The sequence below is a fragment of the Lemur catta genome, chromosome 9, assembly GCF_020740605.2.
Source record: "Lemur catta isolate mLemCat1 chromosome 9, mLemCat1.pri, whole genome shotgun sequence".
Lineage (NCBI taxonomy): Eukaryota > Metazoa > Chordata > Mammalia > Primates > Lemuridae > Lemur > Lemur catta.
This window is the reverse complement of record NC_059136.1, coordinates 45,846,782-45,858,372: the sequence shown is the minus strand read 5'-3', so window position 1 is coordinate 45,858,372 and position 11,591 is coordinate 45,846,782. Positions and strand designations below refer to the sequence as shown.

The 11,591-nt window shown below is 34.2% G+C and overlaps 1 pseudogene; it reads right to left on the bottom strand.

Moving 5' to 3' along the window:
• Positions 1 to 10,257: 10,257 nt before the first annotated feature.
• On the bottom strand, positions 10,258 to 10,406 carry LOC123645284 (annotated as a pseudogene).
• Positions 10,407 to 11,591: the final 1,185 nt, after the last annotated feature.

Below are 11,591 nucleotides of genomic sequence, written 5' to 3'. Positions count from 1 at the left end.
CCCGATGCTATAAACAATATAGAAAGAAGAAAATAAAGATAAATTACAAATGGACTATGTTTCTACAAAAAGCACCAAAACGCAGACAGAAGCACTACCACTATATCAAGAGAACATACTAGCAATATCCTAGAATAGAAAAAACAAGTGAACAACTAGAATAAAAGAACTGTCTTGATTTCTCATTCAATTCAAAACAAAATTGAGCTATAAAATGGTGATAAGTTTTAAAAAATTCTATTCCAAGTTAATATTATTCAATGAAAAATAAAAGTATGAGTTGATCATCCAAGGGTATTGGTTATCTATATGATAGTTATCATTACCAATGATCAAAATTTTTATGGCATGAACACTAGCCAGAGGGACTCATGTCACATTAACTATGGTATATCTGGTTAAGTTTATATATGAGCACAAGCATAATTTATCAATAGGCTTGAGGAATTTTTCCTATTAACTATAAGAGTCATGAACACATAAAGGAAGAAAAATGCTTCTCATAAATATTTATAACCTAAAGCACTTATTCAATGACTGTTACATGAAAATAGACCAGAATTTGTCTTAATAATATTATTAAGGTCTATTCCTTGTTTACAAACAACAACACTGTTCCTCTTTTCTATAAAAGACAACACTATAAAAGTTGTAAGATTCATAGAATTCCAGAATAGAAAGAAGATCATAATTTCTTTTAATGCTATAAATATAATAAATCCATCAAGAAAACATCCAAATTAATATTAAAATATATTTGGATCATTAATAATAAAGTAATATTTTTGAATCTAATGAAATACTCACAATATCTGCTCTATTTAGAAAGGCTTATAAAATAAAACTATACTATTTATGTTATTATCATTGAAACAAAAATCAAATATTTAAAATGGCACCCTTACAAGTTATTTCTACTTTCAAGACTCTGGCCCTGTGTACAGCATCTCACCTGCGTTTAGTAAGCTATAAGCAAATATTTCATTCTATAATAAACAAATTCAAATTTATGAAACGAACATTTATAAATCTGCCTAGGTTCCCTATATATCTCCTAACTTAATTGTTAGAACTAAGCAAAGCTAAAATGCCCTTTATTTCACACTGTAAATATTTTTCAGCAAACACTGATTTCAAAGTTTTCTACATAAAATTACAGATTTTTTCCCCACACAGATAAGATCAGTGTTTCTAATTTTTTCACTAATATAAGGAAACTAAATATGTTCCATTTTCCATATCATGTCAATATCAATAAGTGAAGTCATTACTCCTTCACCAGAAAAAAAATAATCACAAACTAACTGTAACAGAAAAAAGTACAGAGCTATGGAATTGGGTGTTTTTAAAGCTATGTATACTTACCACAGGTGTGAATGCAGATATTTTCATCTGAATCTCTATGATGCTGAAAAGCAAACATAAGTCATTTCATGATAGGTTTTAATGGTAATAAATTGGCCAAGATGTTTTGGTATTATACAAATACTGGGCTTTAGGGTCTTGTGAAATGAAAATTATTTTTGACTTTTTTTTTTTTTGCTTTGTTTGAATTTTAAAATCTATCTTCACTTTTTGTTTCCACAGCTCTGAGATGCATGGGAATGATAAGCCCCCTCCCACCACACTCCTCACCCTTCTTTGGTCTGTTTAAGGCTTCCCTAGTCCTCCTGGTCTCACTGTGGTGAGAGCAGACACTATTTGGTGGGACTATTAATTTGTTTGAGGCTATAATTTTTGTTCCAGTAACTAACACTTCATTAAGTTGGAATTCTTTCATTATGAAAGGAAATATTCACAGAGAATTTAACCAATGAATGGAAAATTACTGTTTCCAACCAGTTTGATTCAGACTAAATGTAAAGCTTGTTAATAAAATTGGTTTATGTTTTGAATTTTTTAAATTTTTTTAATCATAGGAGAATGAAGATGGAAGGTATTTGTGAGCTTTTAAGTTTACCACAGAGAAGCACAAATGGCATATAAAAATACTTAATTACTCTCTAAAATGTGTTAGCTTCTATTTCCTTGAAATTGAATGCAAACATATGCTTTCTTTTCTTTTCTTTTTTTTTAAGTATTATATCCTGGACTTTATGTTCTCATTTAAGGATAGAAATTCAGTGTTGTTTCATTTCATTCATTCATTTAACAACTACTTACGAAGCACACACTTTGGTCAAAGCATTGAACTAGAAATATCAAAGTAAATGAAACTGACATCCATCCTTTCCTAGAGAACTAACATTTTAGGAAGGCATAGAAAAATTGCATAACCAAAGTCAAGATATTTTCATTACAATCATTCCAAGTGGCATGAAGCTAAAGTACAGGGTGCTAAGAATGCTTCTCTAAAGAAATATCACTTAAATTCACATGTGAAGAGTGAGCAGGCCTGGCATAGGTGAAGGAGGAAGAGAAGGGAAGTTAATAAGACTAGACACGCTGAGGGGGGAATAGCACGATTCATTCGAGGAATTGGGAGTAAAATTTAAAAAACTACTGAAGTTGGAACACAAAGAATGAAGTGGAAAAGCGTACTCATTCTTCAGTAAGAAGATTCAGACTCCAATGTTGATCCATCACCATTTCCAGGTTATATGATCTTGAGCAATTTCAGTTTCCTCATCTATAGGATAGCACATCAACTCCATTCTTATCATAGGATGAAAGAGTTAACACACTTAAAAGTTGATGGTGGTACCAGGCATGCAGGAAATGTTACAGAAATGTTAACCCTCCTTATTATAAGGTTGGCATAAGCCCAACAAGAGTCCAACCATATGTTATTTATTGCACATTTCCTTCTCTGAATTATGTCCTCAGTAACAAAATAGGATGAGAATGGGAATTCTTTGTATTCCCACAGTAGATGTTGAATGCTGTGAAGCAAATGGGCATCATAGCAGAAGCACCAGCATACATCTTCAAAATACCCTTTGCAAAGATCTCTCAAACTACAGTCCCAGGAATTTCAGCTTTTTTGTTGTGGTGGTCATCATTATTATTATTCGGTTTTGTTTTGCATTAACAATGCTAAATCTTTAAGACTGAAAGTTTTCTCCATCTATCAAGCCTAAAATTAAGGTTCATTATTATAGCCAGACCCTTGTAGTAATAATTCTTCTAGATTAAAATAAATGTAGTCATATGGTGTGAACATAGGTTTCATTAATACTGAATAATACTATATAAACGTGTCTTTAAATTTGAATTTTAGTCAAATTTGAATCAAATTGTAAGCTTGAAGATTTAATGTTGATTTTTGTCAGTTTTTCTGCTTTCCTTCCTGCTGTCCTTCCTTCCATTCCTGCTATTTAATGTCTTACTAATTTCATTCTTTCCTTACTATGCAGCTAACATAAGCTATACCCTTCCTGTTTCTTTTCAGTCTTGGCCATTCATATTTAATTAGACACTTGTCATTTCGTTGGTCAGTTATTTTTCGTTTCCTGTTTGTCTATGAAGATGGTCACATTTAGGTCCTCTCAACTGTAGAAGGATTAGCAAAGTCAGTTATTTTAATGTCATTTTTTTATATGCAGGAGATGACTCCAGCCCTGTTCTCTGACCTAAGGTCATAAAGTTTTCACTTATAGCCTATAAATGCAGAATTTACTAGAGTCAAGCAAACCCACTGAATGGTAGTGATGTTCTTAGTCCAAGTCAACAGAAATTCCTAGTCAACAGAAATTCAGACTCTGGATAAATTCCTCCATGCCTCCTTGGAAAGATTCCCAGCTTTACTGATGTTCACTCAGGAAGAGATTCAGGATTTTTCTAAATTTATCTGAAAATGAAACTACTCAGGGGAATGACTACAATCCATTTATAGTCTGGCTCTGCATGAACATCTATCCTGAAATTTGCCTATAATTGTCAAAGACTAAAAGTATTCACTCCTGAAGTCCAAACTAATACTTGCCTTATTTAGTTTCCAAATTCTGTACTGGGGCTTTCAAATGTTCTATAAAGGCTTCCAAGACCCATATGGTTCCCTAGTTATCTTAATTTTAAAATATGAGATCTTTTTTGTTATTGTAGGAAACATCATGAACTACCTTATTCCTAGTTGTTTTCAATTCTATATTTCTTCCTGATTATAAAATCAGTAGCAGATAATTATGAAGAATTAAGAAAGCATAGTAACACACATACATCATCTACTTTTTAATGAAGATTCATTGTGAATGTTTCAGTATATTTTCTTTCTAAATTTCTGAAATAATTTAAATATAAGTGAATTTTGTTTCATGCAGTTAAATTCCAGAAAAATAGTATTTATTTATTCAAAATGAAACGTGGAATCTACATCTATCTACCCTCCCCAATAGAACACATCAATTTTTCTTGCATCTTTGTAGCATTTTAAAATAAATATAGGAGATTTCATTTTAAAGATGCCACCATTTCCAAGGCAATATATTTTTACAGTTTGAAAAAGTACAATGAGAAAGTTACACATTAAAATCAATAACTCTCTTTAGACAGTAGGAAAGAAAGATGCCTTAAGCTGAACAAAAAAACAAGCTAGAATTCTTTCAGGATTTTTGCATTTGCAGAAAAAAAAGTATAAAAAGAAGGCAAAAGGCTCTCCTTAACTTTTTATTTTGCCAAGAAATTTTGCTATTCTGGTTAAATTATATTTCATAATTCTGGGGTTTTTTTTTTAGTAAAATCACATACCAAGTAATTGTGGTTGAATATAGGTCCATTCATTCAGGGCTTTTTATAAACACATGCAAATATCTGAAACACATTTACTGTGACTATATTTGTTTGATGAAGAAATACCATTTTTGTGCATCACATATGGATATATGGTGATGTCCAGATAAGGCTAATGCTGTTGTCTGATTTCTAAAATGCAGAAACAGTTTCACCACAAGGGGCCATGTCTACAAAAACCAAACTTAAATGGATAGAATAGAAAAATTACTTAGGGGTTATTTAGTAATTTTTGAACCCCACTAAGTTATTCATAGGAGCAAAGTCCATAGTCAGGAAATTCTCTTGTACTTCCTTTTCTGTTTTTTACCCTAGGTTGACCAGAGAACAGATATTGCTAAAGAATTTTTTTTTCTTCCTTTGGTGCCTACAGATCATGACATAGATACACCCTGGGATAGAAGTAGGGTATTATTACTCCAAATAACTATGGTCCTAATAACTTTAAGGCCTTGACAATTAATGGCCTACAATCTTTAATATGGTTAGGACCACACTCAATTTACATATGAGATTTTTCCTTTTGTACCTGGAGAAGACTAGCTGAAGATTTAATATTGTCATTATATTCGCTAGAGATGGTATTGGGCTGTCAAATACTCTGGCCGAGTTCCAACACCATGGAGTACAAACTTGAAGTGGGTGAGAGAGAGGGTTGCCATTGGAAGGTAGAGAGGAAGATCTGTTTAAATAAGTCACACTTTGCATATCTTCATCTATGGGACTGATAGTTTGACCACTGTTATTTGGGTTCTCTAATGCGTACCGCTTCCTCTTCCTTTTCTCTTCATGGAAAATAATCATCGCTATCTTTTCATCATGTAGACACGTGGTCTACACATTGGAGTGTGTGGTGCAAAATCACTCATTAAGGCATGGGGAGAAAATAGTGAAACTTCTATTTATATTAATTTTGTCTAAGAAGAATAGGTCAATAATATTTAGTATGTAGATTTGATATTGGCCTGGGTATACTGTATATAAATAATTATACATTTATAAGGAATATATACTTAAACATTTTTAGTATAGAGGCATGAAATTAAGGAATGAGAGAATTTATCTCTACTACTAATTAATACTGCTATGTCAGAAATCGTGCTTGGGAAAATGAGCAAAAAGTCTCCCTGCTCTCTCCCTTCTTGCCTTCTACAAAAGAAGAGGCTTGTTTTATGAGTACTCTAGTGGAGCACTCATAATAAAAAGGCACACTTCTGTAAGGGGCTTCCATGCAACGGAGTATTTTATGTCTGGGTGAGGAGTTTTCTGGCTATATTTCTGCAAGAGCTTTTATGGTAGACAGTCTCTGAAATGACCCCACCTCCTAAGATTCATGTGTGTTTGTGTAGTTTCCTTCTATTTTGAATAGGGCTAACCTGTAAAACCCATACAGTATTGAATAAATTATAGTGGACAACCTCCAAAAGGTTATAAAAGACATTGTGATTTCTACTTTGCTCTCTTGGATCATTTTCTCTGAAAAAGCCTGTTGCCATGCCATGAATATACTCAAGGAGCCTTAAAGTGAGGAACTAAGACTTCCTGGAACATTCAGCAAGGAACTGAGGCCTCCTGGCAACAGCTAGGCAGCAGATGACACTTCCTGCCAACAGCTCTGTGAGTGAGCCATCTTGGAAGCCAATCCCCCAGCCTTGGTCAGGTCTTCTGATGACTGTGGATCTGGCCAACATCTTGACTACACCCTCAGGAAAGACCCTGAGCCAGGCCATCTGGCTTAGCTACTCCTGAATGACTGACCCACAGAAACTCCGAGCTAATAAAAGTTACTTCTTATAGCTGCTAAATATGGGGTAATGTGTTACTTAGCAATACATAATTAATAAATTTTTGTCCAATAATCACTATTTTAACACAGCATTTGAATATACATAGCAAAACACTGTATATACATTAAAATAATGATAAAAATAAATTTCCTCTGCCATTCAACATTGTAATGTTTCTAAAAAACTGAGAAGCAAAATTGATGCATAAGCTTCAGGGAGATGACTCAATTCTTTGTAGGAGCTTGAAGAACAGAAGTCAAATTATCATAGCAGGTTTAATATTTGTTCAGTTTTCCAAATTTTCCCAAAATATTTAGTTAATAAAATTCTCCCTAATTCCAGTGTCTCACAGAGGCATAACACCTTGGCCTGGATCTATTAGTCAGTAAGAATAATAGGATTTAGTTTCTACTTCTCTGAAAGCTATGTACATTGCCTGTTGTTCATATTTTAAGCTCTTTTTGAGCCTTGAGGGAAAACTGCTCAATATGACTGTATCAATCCCATATCCCACAGCAGTTAAATATATTATTTAATCTATACTGATCTCATATAATCTAGGAAATTTTTCCAGTTAGTTTTCCAAATATGTTTTTAATCCTCTCTCAGCAAACTAAATGATTCTTGAAGAAAGGATCTTGCTTTCCTGTCATCGTTTCTCAAAGTGGCTATTACAGAAATATGTTCTGCATACAATAAGAGCCCAGTCAATAAATGTGATTAAGTAATGGAGCAAAACAAACAACAGTAGATTTTATTAAATAATTATAACAGTCAAATAAAGCAAATTAGCACAAATAAAATTATTCTGTGGGTCAAAACATGAACACACCGGCATAATAATGCACCATAAATCTCCTGGTCATGTCTACATTGGCATTATACCTCAGTAGTAGAATCAATCTCCACTGGATTAAACTATTATAACGAAGGTTCGTAGCTATAACAAATAGCCATTTGCCTTTTTAATAAGAAGAGATTCAAAATTATAAATTGAGCTTTATTTAGTATCATTAAAAATACTGAACATTTAGGACCAACGGATTTGTGAGATGTCTTACTTACCTTTGCTTTCCTGGGCTTGTCTGTAGTTCTGTCGGAGACCCACAGTGTCCACAGGAGGCCCACAGGGTCAATTGCACATTTGACCCACAGGTAATTAGCCCAGCCATTTTCCAGTGGATCGTATCCATTACTAGCCTGAGACCTATGATGTGATGAGAAAAGATCAATTTGGCCAATCCATTCTTATTTCGTAATACTGAATTTGTTAAACAAGGGGTCACATACTCTACTCAGTGCCATTGTCATACTGGTTATACACAAACTCATGGGAAATATAAAAAGGAGATTGATAAACAGAGAACAACAAAACAGACTCACTTAGAAAAGGAGAGGTGAGCAAGTCCTTGAGACTCCTGAAAGGTGAGTCTTAGTTCTTGACTTTACTACTCTTAGTTCCATCTCACATGAAATGTGACTGTACTTCCAAAACTGTTCCTCTACATCTTCACACTAACTCCACTCCCTTTTAACCTGGGAAACTCTGGTTTTTTACTTCTTGCTCCAACAAAAAGCTTTGGCTATAATATTCCTTAAGGCTAAATAGAGGGGTGAATGGAAATATTAAACTAGTAAAGTAGCATCAATGAAGATTAATGCAGAGCTACTGAAGAAGAATAAAAATGAAATAAACCTTATCCTACTCCTCTTGTCTAAGGAAATTTTTCCACGGTAATCTCATTTGCCATCATGGATTCAACAACTATATATATGATGATTTCTAATTCTAATCTTCAACCAGATCCCTCCCTTAAGAAATTCAGATTGCCTCCTGGACCTGTCAACCTAAACTTCTAATGGCATTTTATATTTAATAGGTGAAAATTTAAGCTCATCATTCCCTCTTAATTAGTTCCATTCCAGTATTTTCTATCTTAAGCGACCTCATTATCTTACCCAAGCTGAAGTCTAAAATCCATCCTTGACTTCTTTTACTCCTCCATTTCAGTCTTCTCTCAGTTTCCACATACCTATCTTCCAAGACCTGCTGATCAACCTCCTTAACATTTCTTCAGTAGGCACCCTGTTCCTCATTTCTGACATTGCTGACTGATCTAGGTCATCAGCTCTCCTCTGATACAGTCAAAGCAAAGGCAAATACATTCACTTTCCTGTATTTTAGTATACATAAAATTAGAAACAAAACTCTTAGTTGTGGGAACTTTTCTGTCCCCTCTAAATAGAGGTAAGAACTGGAGGTAGCATCAGTGTTATTTTCTCCTCATTGCTGCTTCCAAAGCATTTTTCTCCTTTTCTTTCTCTATAAAATCAACCATCAATTCCACCATGAGTCTCACATCATATCATTATCTGTATCTTCTACCACTCCTCATTTTTGCTATCAATTCACTCCTGAGTCTTTCCCCTTTTTTCTCATTGGTTTTACTATTTGACCATAATTTGTTACAACTTCTTTCTTATTTCATGGTGGTCTCACCATTCACATACAAGATCTTCCCAACACCTCAGTGTTAAATTTCTCTCCTCCAATTATCTTTTTTTCAGCCATATCTCAGCCTTACATTACCAAAAATCACATATCCTTCATCATCTCAATTTTAAAATCCCCCTTTCTGATCATCATCTCCTCTATTACCTATTCACTCTCTCTAGTACATCAATTCTAAAAAATCCTTTATGTATACCAGGACTCTCTACTGATCCTAACAACATTTCATGCTCCTCATTCCCCTCCTCACTTTTCCCTTTATCCAGCTTTGAATATATTAAACATTATAACCACCTCCTTGTGTATGCTCTAAATTTCTTAGTGTTTCTCTCCCACCATCTCACTGGCCTTGCAAGATCCAAAGCCCTGTAGGAATACAATTCTTTTGTTTGTTCATTTGTTTTTATTTGTTTGTATCTTAAACCAGAGGAAATACATTACCTTTCTCAAAAAATAATGTAGTATGGTATCAGAATTAAATACTATTCTTTATACATTCTGTGCTATCCCTGAGTAGCTGAATGTAGTGAGATAAAAAGTACATATCCATTCAGCTCCAGTGGACCTTTAGGGTTACATGGAAATTAACTTATTTTTCCCTAATCCATTCAATTTCCTACTCTCCTAGATAACTAGTTTATAGTTTCTCATGCTTCCCTGAACCTTAAACACATACTGCCTGCTTTCCACTCTCTGCTGAGAAAACAAAAACAATCAGGAGAGAAGCTTCATTTGCAGTTATACTAATCTGCCTACATCTGAACCTGCATTATTTTATCTTTCATCCATTTACAGGGTGTCCCAAAAGTCACCATGCATAGAGAAAACAGCAAATTGCAGCTAAATGTACCTTTATTTTCAAAATATTTGTTATAAAATTTTTCCTTTGTATGGAGACTTTTGCGACACCCTGTAGAATAAATAAAATGTCAGTGTTTTACTTAAGACCCATCACTCTACTTGTGCACTGGAGCCTACCCCCTCTCTCTACTGAACAGTATCATTCTAGCAATATTTTTACTCTCTCCTGCCTCATCAACTTGTTCCTTTCTATTGAGTAATATGGTCAGCCTGCAAGCATCCTGTCACATACACCATCTTACAGACAGCTCTTCCTTAGGCACACATCCCTCTACAGCTCTGCTGCTGCCCCACGTCCTTGCTCCCCTACACTGCCAAACTCCTCAAATGAAGGGTCTTATAATCCCTGCCTCCAAGTTATTTTCCCATTTTGTCTTCAACTTTATATATATGCTGATGACTCCCAAATCTATTTTTCCAGGCTTGACCTATATTCTCTCTCTCTCTCTTTTTTTAATTAGCAATAATCGCGCCTCGGATAAACCTCATTGGCTACGATACTGCCACTGCGCAAAGCTGACCCATATTCTCAAATCACTTAAATTATTTACTTATATAATCACTGGTTTGTTCAACATATTCACTTAGTAATCTATTTGACATCTCAAACTCAACATGCAAAAAATCAAGCATCTTATATTCCCATAGTCCCTGGAAAATACTATGCTGCCTGAATTATTACTCACTAAAGTAAAAAATTCCATATATCCTGTTTCTTCAGTGAAAATGTTGGTAATATTTATTAACTCCTATGATTTTCTCTCGATATACCTCCAAGGTATTATATTTATAAATTCTGTTAGTGCAAAATCCAAAATATATTCAAAATTTGACCATAACCTCCTGAATGGTGTTCTTTGCTTCTTCCTTTGCTACCCACAGGTGATTTTCCACTGAGCAACCAGAGATAAGCTTTGGATAATTAAATTATAGCATAACTCTCTTGCTCGAAAACCTTTTAAGGGCTTTCCCTTTCACTAGAATTAAAACTGGAAACACTAGCGAAGCCCACAAGCACCAGGAGAGTTAATGCCCCCTGTTACACACTATAGCCTCTCTGGCTTCTGAATGTGCCAAACATACTCCCTCAGAGCTTTGGCACTTGCTGCTACCTCTTCTCAGAAAGTTCTTCCTCCACATATCTGCACTGTGTGCACGCTCTCCCTCCTTCTCTCTCTCTCTTTCCCTCTCTTGCTCTATCTTTCTCTCTCTCTCATAGTCTCTGCTTACTGAAATATAAACAGAGAAGACTTTCCCTGGTCACTTTATCTAAAAGGGCAAACTTTGCTTTAGGTACACCTCATCCTACTTACTCTTTTTTATTTTCCTTTATAGAATTTATCAGAATCTGATACATTAGATATTGTTTATTTGTCAATTTCCTATCTCCCACAAATTAAATATAAATTTCAAGAGCACAGACAAGTTATTTGGTAATGGCTGCATCTAATATCTATTATAGTTCCTGGTATATATTAGGCAATGAATGATAATTTATTAAATTGAACAATGAGTGAATGAGTAGAACAGCACAGTTATCCAGATATTGGTATCTAAAAGAAATTTTGCCTATACATTTTGATGCAGCAAACATCTTCAAAATGATCTATAAGGTGAATATAATAAAATTATTATACTTTCTCTTATCAAGCCTTTCAACATAAAATGATAGCCTAAGTAAAATATAATTCTACAAGAGGTCA